Source organism: Lepidochelys kempii, chromosome 5 (assembly GCF_965140265.1).
Source record: "Lepidochelys kempii isolate rLepKem1 chromosome 5, rLepKem1.hap2, whole genome shotgun sequence".
In the NCBI taxonomy this organism is placed as follows: domain Eukaryota; kingdom Metazoa; phylum Chordata; order Testudines; family Cheloniidae; genus Lepidochelys; species Lepidochelys kempii.
In genome coordinates, this window is record NC_133260.1 from 93,284,565 (window position 1) to 93,309,530 (window position 24,966).

Genomic DNA, 24,966 nt, shown 5'->3' on the forward strand with positions numbered 1-24,966 from the left:
ACATGTTTTTAACCATAAGTAGGTTATTCCCCTGAACTGTAATTGTATGTGAGAGAAAGTAAATCACAGGACCTTGCCTCTCCAAAACACAGTGGAACATAAATGCCTCATCAATAAGGGTTAAACAACAAACTCCAAACCACACCTGTTTTTCAGCTGTTACTACAGTTACAGTTATTCAAGTCCATGATAAAAATATTACTGCAGAACAGTCTAGGTGCCTTGTCTCGGAATGCATTTTTTCCTGTCAATTGCCACTGAAATTACCATTCACATCACTATACAAATTGGTCCTAATGCAGGAATCGAAAGGCAGAAAGGAACTATGAAGCTTTATGGAGTAAATCACCTGTCACAATTAAGAGGCAAAGGCATTATCAAGTGGGTGTGCACCTACGCCAGAACATTCAGAAGAATATTTTACTTATTGATATGTGTTACTCAATTAACTAATTTTCATCCACACTAGTAACTAAGGTTGTATTTATCCTATAATGCTGATGACTGGAGACCTGCTAACCAAGATATACAACATATTGGAGCAACTGGGTTTTCTTTAGAGTTGCTATGGTGGGGCCTAATGCCTGCTATGTGGCTTGTAAAATTATTTCTCCTGGGATTAATGTGTTAACATTACAAAAAGAGCTTTATTTAATTGTGAATTTTAAGCGAGAGGCAGAGACCCTAGGTGTTTTTTTTTTTTTTTTTTGTCTTCCTCGGCAACCTGGGGCTCAGGTCAGTTGCTGGTTTAAACTAGAGTAAATGGTGGATTCTCTGTAACTTTAAGTCTTTAAATAATGATTTGAGGACTTTGGTAACTAAACCAGAGATTATGGGTCTATCACAGGAGTGGGTGGGTGAAGTTCTGTGGCCTGCAATGTGCAGGAGGTCAGACTAGATTATCATGATGGTCTGTTTTGGCCTTAAATCTCTGAGTCTAATGTAGATATAATAGTATACTATTTTCAAAGCTTCCTGGAATCATTATGCAAAGCCATAAATTTGCTCTGTAAAATTAAGGGTAAGCACGCTGAGCTGCGGTGAGTTGGTGTGGTGAGAGAGGGTAGGCAGTGTGATGGTGTTTGTTTTTCTTTTTAAACAGAAAACCAAAGCCAAATCTAAGCCACTGGGAACATCTTCTATGCAGCTATGTTTCTGGACTCATCTCCCTATCCCACAATTACCACTCCTTGTCCAATAAGCCAAGTCATAAGACTGGCACATGTTGTCTATAATACACGTTTTTGAGAGTTCACACATAACCACAAGCTCAAATAAATCCTGTTTTGACCAAATGTCACTGTATGGAAATAGCTCAAATAATTCAGTGGGGACACTAAAATCCCAAAAATATCCAAGGAGATCCTGCTTGGTTATCTCTCATGCTGTTTTCAGCATTCTTCCCATATTCTCTTCAGGCAGCAGACACAGCTTCAGATCCAGCCTGTTTAAAACCCTATTACCTTGGCACCACTGCCCACCCTAGCGGTGCATGATGGAAATTAGGAATATTGTTCACAGTGGTTTTGTGGTTGTGACTGAGAATAGCCAAAATAGCAATGGTATGTCACTGCTCTAATTTACTGCTTTTCCAGTATGTTGTAGATATTTATTCTTATTGATTGTGGGAAAGTTTAATAGTTTAAAACATTGGTTTTCATTATATCTTTAAAATCTCCTTTTAGTAATTAAAAAATCCTCTCATTATTTTTATATTGACAGATTTTCTCTTTCATCAAAGTCCAGTTATGTACATTCCTCATTAAATATACATCTTCTTGGGATTCTAAAAAGAATTAGCTGCAAGATCTGGACTTTATATGGAAATGTAAATTATATAGTGCATAATGGGAAAACACTAGCATTAACAAACCCAGTTTCAGTGGATTTCAGTTCAATCTTTCCATTTAAATATCTTGACCCAAACCAAAAATAAGACCAAAATCCCACAGGGTGATCAGATCCCAAATTAATAAAATACCCCAATTTGGTAATTTTTATGCAAAACAGGGGGAAAAAAACTATTTCAACTGAAATAAAGCAATAGGCAACCCAGAAAGACTTCATGAAAACCAACCACTTCCTATTTGCACATAGGCCTGGGATTTGTGGCAATGAACGATCTACCTGTCACAAGAGTCAGTGATGGGGAGGAAGTTTACCCATGCCACAGCTTTACATACCACAACGTCTGATACATTGTGTTTCAACTGGATCCAGTAAATAAATAAATAAATAAATCTTCACTGTGCATTAAATTGACCAACCCAAAAACCAAATTATCAACCACAAATGAGGGAAGTTAACTCCCAATTATGGGCTGCATCTCTTCATGGAAAGGAGTAACCCCTTTCGGTCATGATTTCATTTCAGAGGATAATTCAAACATAAAGCATCAAATAGCCTACCCTCAGGGCGTTCTGTTTTGTTTGATTTAAACACAGTTGTCAACTTGCATTGTTGTAACTTTCCCTCTAGACAAACAGGTTCTTTATGCCACTGTTTTAGTCCAAGGAGCCAAATAATACCTTTTTACTGCAGTATTTTTAGACATTAAATACATCTGGAAAAATATTCAAGCAGATAATTAGATTGTATTAGCAATGTGTCTGTTGTGGTTTCCCTGATCCCAAAGAAGGCAGCTCTTTATGAAGCACTTGGCCACAGTCTCTGCAAAATCTGCTGTGTAAATTGGCCCAGACTAAAGCATGTGGAAAACATTTTTTTGGCTGAAACTTGAAACCATTCATGTGGCTTTGAGACAGGGAAGCTCAGCCTGCCAACATCAATAGAACTTTGTACTACAAACCAAAATGGTCATTTAGACATGTGTACTTTCATGCTCTCAAATGCACTGAGGTCAAATATTTTTTAATCTTGGGAATTTTTCCTCTTTATACAGCCTTGTATTTCATGCAGGAAATGAGGCTGAGTACAACAAACACAAATCATTGAGACTGACAGAGCATATTGGGTTCAAAACCCAAGCTTTGACTCTAATTGCTCTCCAAAGGCCTCTGGCTCAAGGTAACTGTTGATTTAGTTCAGCTGTTTCAAATCAGCACTGTAAGGTCTTGCTAAGACAAACTGGTTAGGCCACATTACATTTGTACCATTGGATCCCTCGGGTATAAGTATAACACAGTTAGCATTTTAAAAGATTGCATTTGTCTGTACACTGCAGGCAGTAATTACAAGCAAGCAAATCTTTTGTGAAAGATGGTGTGACCTTCCATTTGTTGAAAGAGTGATGATGGCTTCTAGAGGAGGAAAAAATAATGTTTCCATTCAGGGTTCAGAGAGGAGCCCCACCTAGTTTCAAATGCAAGCCAATGCTGACAGCTATTTGTTGTTGTTTGTTTTGGGGTTTTTAGTGGCTATATCGGGGTAATTTATAGCCTTAAAATTTCAAGTTTTTACTTTACTGTGGGGGGAGGAAAGAATATACCACCTTCTCAGAGACGAGAGATTGTTAAACAAAATTATACCTTTCTCCTGTATGAATTAAAATGGTTGATGTCCACTCAATCCCAAGAATTTGTTTGCTATGTTTGTGGCTGCTTCTGATATAGACTGGGTCTGAGTGTATAAATCTGTTGGATATTATGTTCTGTTATTGTTCTTAGCAGTTTAGGTGCTGAAGTGTGATTTATATCAATGTATGCATCCGTCTTCAGTCAAAATTTGTATATGGAAGATCAAATTCTACTGTAGTGGAGCATAGGAAATTAACATCAACATTATTATTTAAGTGCAGCTTTATAGTTTAACCCTCATTGGGCCAGATAGGGTCTGCCTACATCCAGAGGTGGTCCTACATGTGTCACAGTTGCATTTACAAATTATGGACCAGATCAACTGGTCTGGTCAAGCTAACAAACATTATTATAGGATCTTAGTGAGGAAGGAATGTGGCTCTAGACCACCTTTCTCCTCCCTCAGTACTGAATCCTGCTTTTAAGTTACGTTGACAGTTCAGGGAATTGGCAATGACTTCTGTTTTTGGCCTGCTCCCAACATGTCTCTATGCTGGAGGGGGGACATTAGCAGTGGGTGGTGCAGCATTAACTACCTTGGCTTTCCGCCACCTACGGTTTTCCTATCCCAGTGGAATCCCCAGCTGCCCTCTTATGGCAGTATTCTCACTGCTTTGCCCTGCCTGAGTAGTGCCAAAGAGCCAGATAGGGAGACTAGGATCTGGCTCTATTAATGTAAAGGTTATCAAGTATAAGTCAGAAACATAAACACGGGTAGGTGACAACATCCATATGTGGTATTACTGCAGGTTCTGAGGCCCCACAATAGTGTATAATAGTTTTCTTGTGTTATGTATCTAATGAAATATGTTTCTTGTTTCCTTTTTACACTACAAGCCAGAAATCTGCAGCAATCTCCCTAATTTCCTTATATGCTAGCAAGGACTTTGCCCATATTCGCTTTCTCTGGTATCCCTCCTGGAAGCTGGACGCTCCCCAGAGTGATGTTAGCAGAAAATGAAGGTTGTATCGCTATTGATAGTACTACCTTCAGGACTGATAATTTGGGAAATGGTGCCAAACTGGTTTGTGGCGTGTCGATTGGTTACTCAATAACTCTAACTTTGGTAAGTCTTCCACTTCTAAGGCACCAGTCTGAGTCCAGCCCAGGATAGCCATGACCAAATGTTGTTATCTTGCTGCCTATTTTGTTAAATGAGCTGGTCAGAGCCTAGTGGACAAATGACCGTATTGTCAAAAACCACCATGGCAGCTGATGACACCCATGGGCACTCTTTATATGAGTGGGTCATGAACTGCTCTCCCAGCCTTAGAGATGGTCTTTCCAGGTCTCCGTGAAATATATGGACAGGGCAGTGAGAAGAAACTTGTGCTCAGTGCTTATTGTATGTTGTTTGTGTCCTGTGAATAAACAGAAAGTGTGTTTCCACTCGTTTCAATTTAGTATTTTTAAAAAAATTAAATTAGTTTTAAAATGTTTACTTGCACATACACTGTTTACTCACAGGTAGGCTATAATTACATTTTCCAAAAACCCTGAAGCTTCCTGAATTAACGAAGTCCACTTTTAGTTTAATCCCATTTTTTTAGAGAGGAGGCATCTAGAATTGAAGCATCTAGGCAATTATAGAAACACTCCACAGAGCTGTTTAGTATAGTAGACAAAAATGCTGTGTTCTTACTGTATGTATAGTACCTACAATCCAAGATGCTCAAGGTACTTTATAAACATTAATTAAAACTCAATCCCTCTATCAGATAGTTCAGAGTGGTTGCCAGTAGGAAGTCAGTATTTGTCAGCGACTATTAGAGAGTGGTATCTGAGATTTCATGTTTTTTCTCTGTTCTTAGAAAGGAAAGATGTGCAGTATCTGCTGGCAAAAGTTGTCTTTTTTTAGTGGTGAGCATTTTAGTAGTCTTACTAAAGCAAACAAACCAAAAACATAACTAACAGAGGTCACAACAGGTCTTCAGAGAGATACGGAGAATGAAGATAACACCAATGACATGTACAGTAAGAAGATTATGATAATAAATAGAGATTCTGGAGCTGGGGAAAGACTTTAGGGTTTAGCACAATACACAGAATCACATCCATCACACTAAATATTATTTACCTATCTCTTATGCATCCTATCCCTGTATTTATAAAATGGAATTATGTTGAATCCAATCTGTTTGTTTGAAATATCACATCAGCATTTATTAAGAGAATGTTTTACAGTGATTGCCATTAAAAAATCAGCATTTGCAAACAGCATACAGTGGCATCTGAGATTACCAGAGTATGTCCTTGTAGGAGATAGGAGATCTGTGCTGAGTCATAACACTGCACAAATGTTGACTTTTTAATGACTTGTATTCTACGATGCTTGCCCTTAAAAACCTGTCAGTTTGTCCTTAGTTAAATTAATAAGATTCTCAACATATGCAGTATTCCCTATACAATCCCTATATCTGTTTCTTAGAAATCAAAGGAATACCATAAATACAGAGGTAACTGTATTCATTTATATCAGCATGTTTTTGAATTGACCACAGTACAAGGAAAGTTATCCTAAATAAGTCTCTAAATGGTTTGGCAGAATGTTGTCAAGTCACAGTTTCTCCCTTTTCTGTCCAGATTTAAATATTAATGGTGAGATTTTGCTCTCAGATACCCACTGAAATCAGCATAGGTCTGAGGACAGAATTTATGCCTTACCAGCCAATTTCATATGTTATCACAAACAATGTTTTTCAGTCTGTGGCATTTAGCCCAGAAGTCTTGGTTTCATGGGCACTCAGCGTGAGCAGATGCCCTGATATTAGGGGCTTTGTCTTATATGGGAAATCTATTCCACCCCCTATCCTTGCCCATCTCAATTTTTTACACTTGCTATCTGGTCACTCTATGGGCATTTCTCTCTCTCTCTTTTTTTATCTTGTTCCTTACCTTCTGTAGTTAGGGAGACAATAACCACCAAGAAATGATTAAAGTAACAGACCTTATGAACATAGTCAGCAGATATGGGGCACAACCAAAACTTCAGATCCAAACACCTCTCAACCTTGTGATAGTTCTGGTCTGAACTGTGTGGCTTAGGCCTATCTCTTGTGGTAAGTGCTGCACTTGGAATCTGATTACCTCAATGCCTTTGAGAGGCTGCAACAGGGCAACTGCCCCTAGTAACAAAGTGAATCACTATGGTGCCTGTGCAAACAGTAATTTATAAAGCCAGAAGGTCTCTCTTGTAACCATTATAACTTCAGAAGTAGGTGATTTCTTTCCTGTTTTGTTCTGTGATGTTTGGTATTTAGATTATTCTTCTCCCTGCCCCAATCTGTGGCAGCAGCCAGTCTGTCTCCATCTGCAGAGCAAAATGATACAACCCTCATATTCCTTTCATTTGAGAGGTGATTTTATCCTCTCCTTGAAGATATAGATTTCTTTCCTGCCTACTCTTTATTTTATTTTCCCCTCCATTTCCCCCACACATTCTACGTTATGTTTCTCTTCCAACTCATTTATTGTCCTTCCCTGGGTCTCTGAACAGAAAAGCAATTCTGTCTAGTAATTTTACCTACAGAGGGTGCTAACACTAGACAGAGGGGTGCTGAGCGGGGAGAGAAAGGAGAAGGAGGGAGGAGCTGGGACCTTTTTCTTCAAAGGAGAAGTGTGACAACTTGTCTCTAATAAGCCCAGCCCCTACCAGCCTGTAAATCCCAAGAGGTCACATCTTTTTCCCAGCACTGGGTCTTTTGCATGATTGTCCAGTTTATATACCACCTTGCCATAAATTTTATATTTTAGAAAACTGCTTTAATTCTGGGATTCCTGCCTAAACTGGGCAAATCTAATTTTCATAGGTTGCCATGGGAAATAATGCTTTTACCCTTTCTCAGAAAGGGAAAGAAAATGAATGAAAGAATGAATGACTGCACTACTGGGCTGCTTTCTAATTATTTAAAAGACCTCACAATCCATGTCTTGGCCACAATGTGGGACTGCTCTGTGAAAAGACACATCTACTGTATTAATAGAAAGACCCAACCTATAGCTAACAATAAATCTTAATAAATTGTGTATTTTAAATTGATAACCCTCTTCAGAGTGTAAGTTTCATTTTGTCAAAGGCATATAAAATAAAGGGTTTATACATTCATGTCCTATAATTGGCTAGATATACTCTCATTAAAGTGGATCACGGTTAGTGCCCCTTGAAAGAGCAGTTCTAAATTATACAAGGTGCTTTTCATTATGAAGGGAAGTATTTTAGTTGACCCAGGTTTCTGATGACTGTAAAAAATTTGATCTTAAAGGGACTTTACTGAAGGAGAAAATAATCTGAAGCTTAAGATTGTAGAACACAACTGACAATCAAAGCATTTCTATCTTCCCCCTCACCCCCTCTTATTTTTCCATTGTGTATTTTAGGGTTATCTGAGAAGTGCAGTTATGATTGTTAAGATCTTTTTAGTCATATCTTTTCTCTATGTGAGTTTTATGTTACAGTTTATAAAATGCTGAACGTTTGCTGAGAGATCAAAGTACTTACCATAATGAGAAAAATGTACATAACAACAGTTGTATAGCAAGGGTAAGAATTGCCTGAAGCAGAACAAATTTCTGCAGATTGTCTGACAATGTAAGAATAATAGAGCACTACAATCATACGAATAATACTACTTAATAAATCTCAACTCTTACGTGTCTTATACGGTAAGCTACCTTTTTCTAAACTGCTGAATGCATTTCCCACTTGATTAGATAGTTTTATATCAGACAATTTACAATAATATCCATCTTTCTAATAAAACATCTCAATTTAATGTTAAAATACAGAGATCAGTGGATGCAATGCTGGACTGATAGCAGGTCTGGTACCCTGTTTAGAATTAACTATGTAGCCCTAAGGTCCTGTCCCTGCTGTGTGGTCACAATGGGAGCTTAACAGATAGGCTTCTGCTGTGCACTGGGAAAGGGCAAAGAGTCTTTGCTGGGAGGATTTGTAACTGCCTGCACTGTTGAGCAGTGGACTTTGGGGCTCCATTCTCACTACCATGAGGGTAGGAATGGGCCAATGAATCCAGAAGTCTTACAAACCCATCTCAGGAGCTGCAGTACTTGGCTGGGTTTTGCTTAGTGGGTTGGCTATGCTGGCATTCTGTTCTTGGTGAAAAGGAGGATAATTCTGCTCTTCCGCACAAGCACACAACCTGGCATGGAGAAAATAACATCAAGCCTATTTGCTCTGACTCTGCTCAGGGAAGAGAGGATATGGCAGAAATGGTCAAATCCTGTAGTCTTTACTCAGGCTCAGCTCACATTAATTTCAATGGTGTTTTGCCTGAATAAGGACTACAGGATTTTGCCCACGAGTTAATAAGCTTGTATTTGTTGGGAGGCAGGGTGGTCTAGGGGGATAAAGTACTGTCCTGGGAAATAGGAGACCTGGGTTTTATTCCTTGCTTCACTGTTGGCCTGCTTGGTGATCTTTGGCAAGAAATGCCACCTCTTTTTTCCTCCCCATCTGTAAATTGAAGATAAGGATAATCTCTCTTGTAAAACACTTTGAGATCTAGTAATGGAAAGTGCTATATAAGAACTGTATAGATGGGGACCGAATAGTTAACAATGGGCTCTTCAATCTAGCAGAGAAAGATATAACATGATTCAATGGCTGGAAGCTGAAGCTAGACAATTTCAGAATGGAAATAAGGTATACATTTTTAATGGTGAGAGTAATTAATCATGGGAACAATTTACCAAGGGTCCTAATGGATTCTCCATCACTGACAATTTTTAAATCAGGATTGGATGTTTTTCTAAAATATGTGCTCTAGGAATTATGGTGGGGAAATTATATGGGCTGTGTTCTAAAGAAAGTTGGACTAGATGATCACAATGGTCTCTTCTGGCCTTGGAATCTATATGAATCTACTATTCGTTGATTCATAGAACGTAAGGGTTTTTTTCATTTCCTAGAAGTATGCTGCTGCCAGGTGAAGCAGGGTACATGTCCTTGATTAATAATACATTTTTAAGTGATGTGATAGCACTCAGCTTCTATGCTCATGCCCAGAACATATACTGCACCCATTAACATATTTACTCTATCATCTTGTTGATTACTGGTCAGAGCCCATCTCTGAAATAGGCTAATGATGGCTTTTGCCTGAGATCTATGGACTTGTAATTTCTTTGTCTCCCTATCCTTGATTCTGTTAACAGAGGCCTGTTAAACTGAGCTGTTCTAAATAGTGGCCTGTTAAGCAGACTTTCAATAAGAGATTGTTATTTTTGGAATTCCGTCAGCCTTGTGGCTCATTTATGTAGTAACAAGCGAGGCATGTTCTGACCTATCAATCAAGCTTTAAAAGAGCCATTCATAACAATGCATATTGCACACAAAGAAACCAATGTACAGACATGTCTATTATTGTAACAGGTTTGGGTCCTATCCTGTTCCCATTGGTCCCAACAACAAAACTCCCCTTGATTTCCATGGGAGTAGGATCAGGCCCTTAATTTAAAATGTCTTATGACAATCCTATAGCTGGGAGGCCTTATTTCATAGGGTCTACAAATCAATTGTTAATACCAACATGAGATTTCGTATAAGTATTCACAACTCATGAGTAAGGGTTTATATGCAAAATTTGGGTTAAGCTGGGTTGATTACATTTGATTTGAATCTTCTTTCTCTGATTTTCAGGGTTCCGCTGCCCCCAGCAGAGAAGGGCTTTAAAAAAAATAATATAATTTACAGGTACCTTGGGCTAAATTCTGCCCTCGGAGAGGAAATCACTGTCCCCATTGGCCCTAGGTTTTTACTGTTGGGTGGTTAGAGTGCACGTGTGTGTAAATGCCAAAAAAGAAAAAAATCAAAAGTAAATGGAAGAGGAGGCGGAAGGGAGGGTTGGAGTGAGTTCAGTTATTTGTGTCTCTCTACTGCAGTAACTGTGCACACATCTTGCATTCAGAGCTTAGGTTTCCTTTAAGCATTTGACCTTTTGCCATATTTCAGTCTAGATCAGGATGTTGTGGTTGATGTATAAACTATGAAAACAGGAATTTGGAAGACTGGGTGGCCTAGGGGCTGATAATGAGATACAGGCTCTTTCATTTTTAGGTCACCCACTCTGTGTGTGCCAGTTTGGTGGTAGACCAAATGTTGTCATCATCTGATGGCTCCTGGGTGGCTTGTAGTGGCCTTAGTTCAGTTTGTAGTAGATCATTATCAACCTCATCTCAACTGGCATGCCTGTTGACAATCTCAACAGAGAAAACAAGGGCTGAATCAGCCTGGAAACTAATTATTTTATTGGGGGATGGGGCGAGGGGGAGTGGAATAAGCTATGCTGGCAAAAAGTACATTTTTGCTGGTATAAATTGTGTGTACACTAGGAACATTTTGCTGGTATAAAAAACAGGTATAGCTATACCAGCAAAGCACTCTTAGTGTAGACCTAAAATAATCCTCTAACTCTTAAAAGTTGTTTCTCTAGTTTAAGGCTAAGGTACATTATTAAGACAAGTGTGTAGGGAAATTCATTCTGCAATTGCCTTTGCTATGTACCTGTAGATAAGGATGGGGATTTTCAAGGAAGCCATTCAATAGGAAATCCAATGGGAATTGGGCACCCTTAGAATCCTTTGAATATTCCAACCAAATAGAGGATTTATGCCAAAGAGTATATCTCTTGTGCACCAATAGTGGAACTGATTATGTGCTTTAACTATGAGGGAGATGATGCCAATGTAATTTAAAAACATTATTTAGAAAGAGAGCATTCAAAGAATATTTTCCATAACATTACCAATGGACTAAAAGGGTAGGTAATTTTTTTTTTGCTTGACTGTAGCAGTATGTCTGACCTAAACCTAGTGACCTAGTTAAAATAGACACCAGAAACATATATTTTGTTATCCTCATTAAAAATACTCTTGAAATAAGGTGTAACAATTATACATTTTAGACATGTACCAAATATTTATTTATTAAATTGGTTAGTCTCTAAGGTGCCACAAGTACTCCTTTTCTTTTTGCAAATATTTATGGGATCCATTCCAGTCCTACAGAAAATACAGATTCAAGGTTAGAGCCAAGAAATAACCCAGTAGAATTTGCAGAGTGAGTTGGGAATGTTTGTATTATAACTATAAATTAGAGAGGAGGACACAATGCAATTAGAATAGATGGAATATAGCACACAAGACATGTAAAACCATGTCTCTCTCGCCAACAGAAGTTGATCCAATAAAAGATATTACTTCACCCACCTTCTCTCTCTCATATCCTGGGACTGACATGGCTACAACTACACTGCATGTAAAGCAATGTCCTTATTTATTTTCCGTGTCCCTTGCCAGCTAATATTTTACCTGCTAGATAGTTAAATGAGTTTCTGGCATGGGATTAGTGGGCAAAAAATACTTGTGAGAAACAGGCAATTTAATTGTACTTGAGTAGTTCTGAACAGCAGGTGCTGCCACGCTCCTGTAGTCTCCAGTGTCAAACAGTTTGTTCCATTATGTGCCTCATATTGGAAGGGCTGGTTGAAGCTTTTATTTTTCAGTGCTGCAACATCTTGTGAGAACAGGGGTGGCAGTTTAATCTGTCATTTTGTGTTAAATTTTATGCTTTAGTTTTACCACATGGGATTTCTAATAGCATTGATTGTGTGTCCTGTCACAGTTCTATGCGCCCCTAAGTCCTTGCAACGATACTCTAAAGCCAATCCTGTTTGTGGCATTTGCCATAAAGGGAAGTTTGGGGGTCATCAAAGTGGCAGATGGGTGGCTCTGTGTGTCCACTACAAATATGGTGCACTGCCTTCAGGACTGTACAAACCTGGTGTGAAATCAGCCACCCACACTACCTCCAACACTCAGCAGCTCAGATACTATGGTGATGAGTGATGTGTAAAAACCTATATGGAATAGAAGAGAATAGAACACTCTTGTATTCTGCCTATTGCAGTACAGTTGCAAAATGTGAACCATAAATATACATTTTGTACTGCCAGGAAACTTGAAACGTGTTGATTTTTATTTTCCACACAGTATTCCAGCAAGCTCTGGTTGTATCTACTACAGTCTAAGCCCCATGCACTGATGTAAATTCTATGGCGAGGATCCTGGGCTCCAGGGCATTTTGGTGTGCCAGCTTCATTTAAATGACAGAATTGAATATTTTATTATTTATTTGGATTACACTATTGCCTAGTGGTCCACGCAGAAATTGTGGACCCACTGTGCTAGGCACTATACAAATACATAGCATGAGACTGTCCCTGCCCCCATAAAGTGTACAACTTAGACAAAACAGACCAATGGTCGGAGAGAAAACAGAAGCAGAGAGGTGAAGTGACTTGTTTGAGGTCACACAACAGGTCAGCGATGGAGCTGGGAACAGAACGTAGGTAACATGACTCCCAATCTGGTGCCCTATCCATTAGACCATGCGGCCTTATTAATTTTAATGAATTAAGTATTAAAATAAACCCTTTGATAATTACAGCAGTTCCTGTTTATTTTGCTAGAACATTCAATTTATTTTACAATGTCCCCACCCCCCCCCTTTTCAGTTTTTGATACTCTGTAGATTTTTAAGCTGTCAGCACGAAATTACATCACAGAAGTTGTCGGGGGAAACTGGCAGTTTTGACAGCTTGGTAGGAGACAGCAGAGGTTTTTGGAAGCTGGGGAGTTGTGGGAGGCACTTTGGGATTGTAGGATAAGCACGTTAGTTGAATTAGTTGACAATCAAACTGATACCTTTCACAGTTACTACCCGTTGACATGAATGGAGCTGTTCATACCTCTTAGGACTATTGTTTTAGGCTGCCTCCAGACTCAGGCCTGACCTACACTTAAAATTTAGTTGACATAGCTATGGTGCTCAGGAAAAATCCGCACCACTGAGCACCGTAGCTATGCTTACCTAACTCCCTGTGTAGGGAAAATGCTTCCATCAATCTAGCTACCATTGCTCAGGAGTGGGGGGAAGAGATGGTGTTTCTCCAGTGACAGAAAAAACCCTGTTGTCTCTGTAGGCCACGTATACACTGTGGGTTTATGCTAACGTAGCTATGGCACTGTAGCTATGCCACTACAGTCCCTGTAGTGTATACATAGCCTCAGGAAAACAGCTGCACCAGTTTAACCTTGGTTCACATTTTAAAGGTTTTTCTTCACAACTATAGGGGCAAGAAACTGAAGGTGAAATGGTGGCCCCACGGAAGTCAATGGGATTCATATCAGTGGGGTCATCATTTCACCCTTAGTTTTTATAAGAATGACTAATTTCAAATTAATTAATGGTCTAGTAGCACATCCATTAAATAGAATGTCCTGAACAGATTTATGCAGTGTTGCTGTAGCCCTGTCAGTCCCAGGATATTACAGAGAAAAGTTTGGTGAGGTAATATCTTTTACTGGACCAACTTCTGCCGGTGAGAGAGACAAGCGTTCTGAGTTACACAAAGCTCTAGGTCTGGGAAAGGTACTCAGTGTCACATTGCTTCAGTAGGAGTTGCACTTATATCTTGGCAGGAAATTTTAAAGCTAGAAGGAAAAAAGCATTAATTGTACAAAGGTGAGTCACTTAGTAGGAGACTTTCACCTGATCAGCCAAGTTGCAAAAAAATAATAAGCCTGAGGGAATTTAACTAGTTCATTAGTTTCAAACTGGCTGCAAACTTCTCATCAGACACACACATGCCTGTAACTTTATCTTGAAATAAAGCACATATAAAAAGGTAAATTCAAATAATGTTTCCAGAGACAACCAAGGTTGTGTTTAAAAAACAAACAAACAAAAAACACAGCTTTCTTATGCCAGTATCCCAAATCTGAACATACAATGAAATTCATGTTGCCTACAACTGTCAAATTCAAAGTGGCCAGATTCTCAGCTGATATGAATCAATATAATGCCACTGAAATCAATAGAGTTACATGGATTTACATCCGCTGAGAATCTGCCTCAAAAGTCTTTATTTTCTCCCCTTAAGAGGCTTTGTCCCAGAGAAGTTACTGTTGAAAACAGCACTTTTTGGAGGCTTGCTGGTAAGTCTGACACCTATTTCTGAGCATGTAATTAACCCCCTGCTATCCCACCCCACAGTACCCCCTCATCCTGCTCTCATGCTGCTTGGAGTTTCCTGGGGAAAGGCAGGTATATTTGGGAAATAGTGGGGTGTCCTGAGTTCATCTAGTCTCTAGTGCATCCACAAATAATTCCTTACTGGTGTTTTCCCTAAAAGAGTCAAGAACTCATTTACAGTTGATAAAGGTAATATTGTTGATGTAATATACTTAGACTTCTGTAAGGCATTTGACTCAGTACTGCACAACATTTAGATTAAAAACTAGAATGATATAAAATGAATATGGCACACGTTAAAAAGATTAAAAAGTTGATAATTGGTGGGCCTCAAAATGCAATTGTAAACGGGGAATCATCATTGAACAGGTGTGTTTCTAGTGGAGTCTCACAGGGATTGGTTCTTGGCTGTATTAGTTAACATCCAGGACTTAGCCTAAAACGATTACTGATAAAGTTTAGAGATGACAGAAAAATTGGGGGCACGGTAAATAATGAAGAGGTCAAGTAATGGATACAGAGTGATCTAGATCACTTGGTAAGCTGTGTGCAAGCCAACAATATGCATTACAGTACAGCCAAATGTAAAATGTCTGCAACTAGGAACCAATAATGATACTTACAGGATTCGGTGATACTTGCAGGTGATCACAAGTATCACAAGGTGATACTTACAGGATTGGGACTGTTCCTGGGAAGCAGTGACTCTGAAAAGAATTTTGGGGGTCATGGGAGATAATCAGCTGAACATGAGCTCCCAGTGTAATGCTGTGTGAAGAAGGCTAATGAAATTCTAGGATGCATAAACAGGGAACTCTGAAGCAGGAGTAGAAAGGTTATGCTACCTCTGTATTTGGTACTGCTGCAACTGCTGCTGAAATACTGTGTCCAGTTCTGGGGTCACAATTCAAGAAGGTTGTTAATAAATTAGAGAGGGTTTAGAGAAGAGCTACAAGAATGATTAAAGGATTAGAAAACATGCACTATAGTGGTAGACCTAAGGAGCTCTTCTCTTTGGGAAAAAAATAATCTTCTCTTAACCTGATCTTTTTTTAAGTGGTGACTTAATCACAGTCCATTAGTACCTACATGGGGAACAAATATTTGATAATGGACTCTTCAATCTGGCAGAGAAAGGTATAACATGATCCAATAGCTGGAAGTTAAAGCTAGACTTCAGACTGGAAACAAGGCATATATTTATAGTGGTGAGTGTAATTAACCATTAGAACAATTTACCAAGGATCCTGGTGGATTCTCTATCACTGACCATTTCTGAATCTAGTTTGGATGTTGTTTAAAAAGATCTTGCCTAAGAATTATTTTGGGGAAGCTCTATGACCTGTGTTATACAGGAGGTTAGACTGGATGATCACAATGCTCCCTGATGGCTTTGGAATCTAAGAATCTATAAATTATTTCAGAATGAATTTTCCTTTTAATAATAATTGAATCTGGTGTTAATAATTTTGTACAAGTACAACCCATTAGTTATTTAACAGTTCTATTACGCTTACCCTCACTCAGGTCTACTCTTATTTTACAATGAATCATCTATTTTTAAAATCACATTAAAAGAAAAAATGAAAAAAATTCAAGATTTGAGTGAAATTTTGCTCACAGTTACACTAGTGTAGATGCAGAAAAGGTCTATTAAAATCAATAGATTTTCTCTGAATTTTCAGTGGTGTATTTGAGCAGATAACTTGTGCCTGTTTTTAGTATTTCTGCTCTTTTGATTAATTATCAATTTTTTCAACCTATAATATTTGTATTTTTTTTAAAATGATGAACTAGAACTGGAGATGTTTCCTGTTGTCAGAAGTTTTTGTGCATCATACAGGGCAGTCAGAAAGACAGCTGATGAAATTGTCATATGGAAGGGCCAAAAGGAAAAAGACTCAGAGCCAGTCATGTTGATGTCATGTTGTACTTAGATTTATGAACTGCCTTGGCACTAGGCTCATAACAAATCCCTGGATGTTGCAATTTCCTCCAGAGAGCTGCAGTACCACTACCTAAGCCCTTTAGGGTTCGGTGGACAGGAATATCATGTTAACTTTTTAATTCTAATACACAGTAAATCACAGTTAGACCCGACATGGAGTCTAGCAGGTTGTCACCACCCAGCAGCTGAACCAGCAAAGATAAGAATGATATAGGTCAGAGGTTTCATCACCTGAAAGGTCATAAAGTATATTGTAGGTGGGAACTTTACACTGTGGATCATGTGGATACATAGTAGAAAAGTAGGTCCGTGGCCTTGTCACTGACATCAAGTAAAACCATGTTTGTACTGAAAGGTATCCCATCACACCCAGTACAATTAATTAGCTGGAAATGTCAGGGTTTATTACCCCACCTGTTGGATTCAGCTACTGCATTCATTTTGATGACATTTGCAGTTTAAATTTGTCAGGCTGCAAAGGGATTAAAAAAAATCCCCACCTTCTATAACTACATTTAATACTTTTTCCAGTTTGCACAGGAAGCCAGCACAACCAGCTATAAACTAACTTACATATTTCGTGGCACTCGATTGACTAGGTCTTGCCACTGCTGAGTCCAAATAATCAGAACAGATGACAGTTTTTTTAAAAAGATAACAAAAGATACAGGTGCAATGCTCTTCTGGTCGATTAGGCAGGGTCAAGGAGACAGAAAGAAGGGAAATAAGCCTCTGAAATCCTCATATTTTTTAGAAATGTACAAGTCTCTTAAATATGTTTCAACAAACTATAAAATGATTAGTAAGGACCTTCCCTCATAACAGTGCATGGGGTGACTTCATTTAAGCTCTGTGAACATGCTGTAACAAGTTGTAACAAATCTGAACCAATGTGTCACATGCTGAAATACAGAGCAGTGCCCAACTGAAAAAAGGGTAGAGGCAACAGTCAGTGAGAAACCAAAGAAGAGAGAGAGGCCCGGAGCTTCAAATGTGGCTAAGGAGTGCACTATGAAATTTAGGACGGAAAATGGGTTGGTATGAAGGTGACTATAAGTCACCTTATTGCTTCACTGATGCTGGTCCATCTGAGTACGGGGCCAATTCTCTAGCACATGTCAGAGCAGCCTTCAAGCTGTTCTGACATGCACCAGCTGCCAACTGTCCCAGAGACCCAATGTGGCAGCTTGGTATCACTGAGGCGCAGGAAAGCCCTCACTACATCCCCTGCTTTTACCCCAGCATGTACCTGTAGATCAGCAGCTCTGAAGTTGCTCTGATGTAGTTCCCTCTGTATTATTCCTGTGGAGTTGCCTCTGTGGAACAAAAGAGGTTGCTCAGACACCCAAACCTGAGGATCCCCTGATACCTACCAAAGACAAGGACATTCATACAGAGAGTCCCCACACAACGCATCTTGACTTCCCCACTCCTCCATGGCGCCCCGCTCCCCTGGAATCCTCATCCTGGGAGGACAGTGCCTATGTTAATATACTGAATCTGTGATGATTGAGATGGGGAATACTTGCATGTTTAGTGGTATATAATGTATCCTCATCTCCAACTCTTCCCAACAATAGCCCTGTCATAAATATAAAGGGAAGGGTAAACCCCTTTGAAATCCCTCCTGGCCAGGGGAAAGCTCCTCTCACCTGTAAAGGGTTAAGAAGCTAAAGGTAACCTCGCTGGCACCTGACCAAAATGACCAATGAGGAGACAAGATACTTTCAAAAGCTGGGAGGAGGGAGAGAAACAAAGGGTCTGTGTGTCTGTCTGTATGCTGGTTTCTGCCAGGGATAGACCAGGAATGGAGTCTTAGAACTTTTAGTAAGTAATCTAGCTAGGTATGTGTTAGATTATGATTTCTTTAAATGGCTGAGAAAAGAATTGTGCTGAATAGAATAACTATTTCTGTCTGTGTATCTTTTTTGTAACTTAAGGTTTTGCCTAAAGGGGTTCTCTATGTTTTTGAATCTAATTACCCTGTAAGATATCTACCATCCTGATTTTACAGGGGGGATTTCTTTATTTGTATTTACTTCTATTTTTATTAAAAGTCTTCTTGTAAGAAAACTGAATGCTTTTTCATTGTTCTCAGATCCAAGGGTTTGGGTCTGTGGTCACCTATGCAAATTGGTGAGGCTTTTTATCCAACATTTCCCAGGAAATGGGGGGTGCAAGTGTTGGGAGGATTGTTCATTGTTCTTAAGATCCAAGGGTCTGGGTCTGTAGTCACCTAGGCAAATTGGTGAGGCTTTTTACCAAACCTTGTCCAGGAAGTGGGGTGCAAGGTTTTGGGAAGTATTTTGGGGGGAAAGACGCGTCCAAACAGCTCTTCCCCAGTAACCAGTATTAGTTTGGTGGTGGTAGCGGCCAATCCAAGGACAAAGGGTGGAATATTTTGTACCTTGGGGAAGTTTTGACCTAAGCTGGTAAAGATAAGCTTAGGAGGTTTTTCATGCAGGTCCCCACATCTGTACCCTAGAGTTCAGAGTGGGGGAGGAACCTTGACAAGCCCTCTCCTTCTCTATGCATGAATACCAGCCCTGCAGAGGGGCTACTGCAAAATCTGGAGGAAGGGTAAAATGAGACTGAATTTATGCACCCCACTTATCCCAAGGAGCTGTTCCACAAACTTCCCAGCCCACCTTATGACTCCACAGGAAACAATGATAACTACACAACTTCCATTATTGCTTCTGCATGAGCTCCTGCTGAGTCTGCTGTCATGTTGTCCCACCACTACCATATGGGTATTAGGGAAGGTTTCCCATGTTCATTTTATTGGAGTCTGGACCAATGAAAACCAGTTTTTATTTTCTTTTTGTTTCGAGATGGGGAGGAGAATGAAAAATCTGACACTATTTAAGTGGAAGGATAAGAAGATAGTTTTAGTCTGATCAAACTTCCAGATAACTGATTTCCCTCTCTGGCACAGAGAAACATATGGTGTAGAATAGAATATGCCTGGCATATGCTCTCAGCTGTTTCTTTAGTCAAGTTTGCTCTAGAAGGGAAGTGGTAATGGTTGTAGTTTATGGCTAGGGTAATAGGGATGGAGGATAACCATAACCACGTTTCCTTTTATCATTTGTCTTTAACAGAGACCCCCACTTGGTCCCATAGCTGGCAGAACTCAAATATATTACGCTGAACAAACATACATAATAGTGGGTGGGATGCAATTATGACTGATGGTATTCCATTGCCGTTATGTTTATTTTCAAAGTCCCTGGGACACAGATTGATTATAGGCAAGGACCTATATCAGTCTATGAAAAATGTATGGATTTTGAAAGAGCTTTAACATGTACCATTGAGCACAAATAATTTCTTGTCTCTCATTGTCCTCTCCCGCCATCCTTCAAAAAAAAAATCTTGCTTAAATTGGTAATATATGTTTAATAATCAGAAACTGATCCTATGGATTAAAGAATCAAGATGTTAAAGAATAAAGTAAAAAAGAGAGAGAGAAATTAGATTTGTATGATTTTAACTTTCTTTACTCTGCTTCTGGGCAACAAAAGTGATTTGTGTCAGCCATTATTGCATTAAACTTTAATTTTCTTCCACAAGTACAGGATTATATACAGGAGTATTGGATTGCACTCAGCATGGATTAGTTGAGCGGTGTCTTTGCAGCCAAGGACCAAATGAATTTCCTTCCTTTTGTGATTTATATTTTTATTGCTGTTTTTTCCCTCCTTCTAATTCCCATTATCCTTCTGTTTGCCAGCCCTGGGATACCCTCAAAAGCAGCAGAAATTATTGGCTTATTGCATATATTTATGTTCCAAGGAACCTCACTAGCCAACGTCAAAGGAATAAAGTAGCTCTAGCTTTGGAAACTGCTAGCTAGTTTAAAACTAGAATATTAAAAACTTTTAATTATAAAAGAAGTATATTCTTCTCTTTCTGAATTGAAAAATAAAATCCAGAGTAAATGGTTTGATGTCCTGTAGAACTGGATAAAACATCCATAGTTTTGCCTTAACCTGGTCAGCAAAGGCCCATTGGAAATATAAAATGACAAATGGTAAAAACAGAGATCTTGGCAGTGTGAATCAGAGAGAATAAGATACACTCAGTTTAAAGAGGAAGACGGTCCAGTGTTTGTAGACTGGTATCAAGGGAGGAAATAAAAACTAGTCACCAATAACCGCCCGAATGTTATTCACTACAGTTTGATTTTTGCAGTCAGTTTGAAGAATGACTAATGAGTTTCCTGTTCTCAACATGGCAGCCAGTGAGGAGCGGTTCCAACAGTTGAAGAAACCTGAAAGGTATTTAAGGAAAAGTATTTAAGCTATTAAATTACAGAATATGATCTGCAGTAACCTCCACTGGGTAGATATGTCAACAGCAAAGAACCTTCAAATTGTATAAAAGACAAAATTAACAGAACATAGCACAAGACAGAAAATCAGTTAAAAGATGAAAGGTCTGGTTCTGCACCATGGGAGTCAATGGAAGCAGGATCAGGCCCCAAGAGTTCATTAAGACAGGAAGACATTCTGGTTGATGATAAAATACAGAGCATATTTTCCAAGCGTCAGTCATAAAAATATGTTGTGGGTGACAAACAACTCAGAAACTTGAAACTGAGATGTGTGACTAGTGAATCATAAGCTACCCCCATCCATGTGCTTAAATACCTCCTTCAGTATATATTGCCATTCATTTTGTGGTAAATAGCTCAATCAATAAACAACATACCCAGACCTTTCATTTTTTCCAGACACCAAAATTGCTGTGAAGTAACTCTCTGAGCTGCAGGAGCATTCTGGCTATTGATATGTAAAGAGGCACGAACAAGGATCCTCCTTCCGGCAGGGCCATAGTATGTTTCACTCATGGGTGGGGGGGTGGAGGGTGAGAAAACCTGGATTTGTGCTGGAAATGGCCCACCTGTTGATCACTTTAGATAAGCTATTACCAGCAGGACAGTGGGGTGGGAGGAGGTATTGTTTCATGATTTCTGTGTGTATATAAAGTCTGCTGCAGTTTCCACGGTAAACATCTGATGAAGTGAGCTGTAGCTCACGAAAGCTCATGCTCAAATAAATTGGTTAGTCTCTAAGGTGCCACAAGTACTCCTTTTCTTTTTATGTAGTTGGAATGTGTGGTTATCTGATGTTTATCACGTAACATCTGTTAAGGGATAATATATCCAATAACTAAACAAATGATTTAACAAATTATTTTGTTTACTAAAATAACAGCTTAGGTTCATGTCATGCAAGAGCAAATCTATTAACCAAATTAAGGGCAACAGTCCCACTGATACCCGTATGAGGGGATAGAGGCCTAACACACTCTGTGAGGTGGATCTTGCTGAGTTTCCAATGAGTCTATCCTTCAGATGGGAGAAGTTTGCATTGGAAGAGGTAGAGCATGTGGTCTCCCAATTCTGAGGAAGTCCAGTCATGAGTATGCCAGAGCATCAGACCAAAGGATGGGCTTATTCATAATACTCTTCTGGGCCCTCTGGCTCACACCTCTGACAGGAGCCATTCTCTTATTGGTTACCAGGCTAGCGCAAAACCCTTTTCATATGGGTAGTGCAGTGGTGGAATATAAAATAAAATTGCTTATAGCAGCATTAATTTTGCCAATCACTTGGGGGGAGGGGTGGTGGTTCTGCAAAGTGTGACACAAAAGGCTTGCCATCAGAAAAGAAATAGACTTGAAGGATCAGAAGTTCCAAGGCAAGGTTATGCGTGGTCTCTTCTTTGTACTGCCCATCTAGTGGTCATTTAGAAAGAACTTAAAGGTAGGGGCGTGTAACGGTGTGTCATAGTCTATAAAGTCAGAAGAGACCATTATGATCATCCAATCTGACCTCCTGCACAACGCAGGTCACAGAATCTCACCCATCCACCCCTGCAATAAACCTCTCACCTATGTCTGAGCTATTGAAGTCCTCAAATCATGGTTTAAAGACTTCAAGGTGCAGAGAATCCTCCAGCAAGTGACCCGTGCCCCATGCTACAGAAGAAGGCGAAAACCCCCCAGGGCCTCTTCCAATCTGCCCTGGAGGAAAATTCCTTCCCGACCACAAATATGGTGATCAGCTGAACCCTGAGCATGTGGGCAAGATTTACCAGCCAGATACCCAGGAAAGAATTCTCTGTAGTAACTCAGATCCCACCCCATCTAACATTCCATCACAGGCCATTGGGCCTATTTACCATGAATAGTTAAAGATCAATAAATTGCCAAAATCATGTTATCCCATTATACCATCTCCTCCATAAACTTATCGAGTTTAATCTTGAAGCCAGATAAGTCTTTTGCCCCCACTGCTTCCTTTGGAATGCTATTCCGGAACTTCACTCCTCTGATGGTTAGAAACCTTTGTCTAATTTCAAGTCTAAACTTCCCAATGGCCAGTTTATCTCCATTTGTTCTTGTGTCCACATTGGTACTGAGCTTAAATAATTCCTCTCCCTCTCTGGTATTTATCCCTCTGATATATTTATAGAGAGCAATCATATCTCCCCTCAACCTTCTTTTGGTTAGGCTAAACAAGCCAAGCTCCTTGAGTCTCCTTTTCATAAGACAGGTTTTCCATTCCTCGGATCATCCTAATAGACCTTCTCTGTACCTGTTCCAGTTTGAATTAATCTTTCTTAAACATGGAAGACCAGAACTGCACACAGTATTCCAGATGAGGTCTCACCAGTGCCTTGTATAATGGTACTAACACCTCCTTATCTCTACTAGAAGTACCTCGCCTGATGCATCCCAAGACTGCATTAGCTTTTTTCATGGCCATATCACATTGGCGGCTCATAGTCCTCCTGTGGTCAACCAATTTTCCCAGGTCCTTCTCCTCCTCTGTTACTTCTAATTGATGCATCCCCAGCTTAAAACTAAAATTGATGTTATTAATCCCTAAAAGCATGACCTTGCACTTTTCACTATTAAATTTCATCCTATTTACTATTAGTCCAGTTTACAAGGTCATCCAGATCCTCCTGTATGATATCCCGGTCCTTCTCTAAATTGGCAATACCTCCCAGCTTTGTATCATCCGCAAACTTTATTAGCACACTCCCACTTTTTGTGCTGAGGTCAGTAATAAAAAAATTAAATAAGATTGGTTCCAAAACCGGTCGCTGAGGAACTCCACTGGTAACCTCCCTCCAGCCTGACAATTCACCTTTTAGTATGACCCGCTTTTAACCAATTCCTTATCCACCTTTCAGTTTTCATATTTAACTAATAATTCCCCATGTGGCAATGTATCAAATGCCTTACTGAAATCTAAATTAGATCCACTGCATTTCCTTTGTGTAAAACATCTGTTACTTTCTCAAAGAAGGAGATCAGGTTGGTTTGGCACGATCTACCTTTTGTAAAACCATGTTGTATTTTGTCCCATTTACCATTGACCTCAATGTCCTTAACTACTTTCTCCTTCAAAATTTTTTCCAAGACCTTGCATACTACAGATGTCAAACTAACAGGCCTGTAGTTACCTGGATCACTTTTTTTTCCCTTTCTTAAAAATAGGAACTATGTTAGCAATTCTCCAGTCATCTGGTACAACCCCTGAGTTTACAGATTCATTAAAAATTCTTGCTAATGGGCTTGCATTTTCATGTGCCAATTCCATTAATATTCTTGGATGAAGATTATCTGGGCCCCAGATTGTGTGTGTATATTGTGTGATTGTGTGTATATAGTTTTTTTTCTTATAACCACCATATTGACTTAGTCCCTGATCCACAAAGAGACTTAGATATTGTGATGATGGACATTACAGTGCCTAACTAATGGGAGATGCTGAGGATGGGGATTTCTTAAGCCCTGCCCCTCTCACAGAGAGAAATGCCTAAAACCAGGCTGCAGGGAGGCACCTAGCTTTGCTTGTCATCCGCAGCTGGGAACCCCTCTCCTCGAGTCAGGTGGCTTAGGTGCCTAAGTCATGTCTTGTGAGAATGAGTTAGGTGCTTGCCTCATTTCATACAAAACAGCTGGAGGAGGAGGTGGTGCCACCTCCCTTATATATTTTAACCCAGTGGTTAGAACACTCACCTGGGACGTGGGAGACCCAGGTTCAAATCTGCTCTCTGCATGAGGGGGAAAGATGATTTGAACAGTCATGTCCCACACCACTGAGGAAAATCTCTGACCACTGAGCTATGGGATATTCTGATTTGTGGTTCCCCCAACCTCTCCTGTTGAAATATTTCCATTGTGTACAAATATTAAGGGTCTTTGGGCCAGAGAGAGAATGAGCGAGGGAATGACTCTGTAGCCTGGTGGTTAGGCCACCTGGGAGGTGAGAGATCCAGGGTCCAGACTCCCTGTTCCAATTACTCTTTTCCACTAGCATCTTCTACTCCTTCTCCAGAGAGATTTTGAATTGGACCTGGGAGGGTAGGTGGCCTCTGAGCACACCTACAGGATTGGAGCTCCA

General features: G+C 39.6%; 1 long non-coding RNA gene across 2 annotated transcripts in view; it reads left to right on the forward strand.

Annotated features, from left to right (window-relative positions):
- The window catches only part of LOC140911636 (uncharacterized), a 73,527-nt gene that overhangs the window by 21,205 nt on the left and 27,356 nt on the right, over positions 1–24,966 (forward strand). The window contains exon 2 of one of the 2 annotated variants that reach the window (XR_012159059.1): positions 20,736–20,821. The exons of the other annotated variant lie outside the window; for it this stretch is intronic. This is a non-coding gene — a long non-coding RNA (uncharacterized lncRNA). The remainder of the gene's footprint in view (positions 1–20,735; positions 20,822–24,966) is intronic. 2 annotated transcript variants of the gene reach the window in all.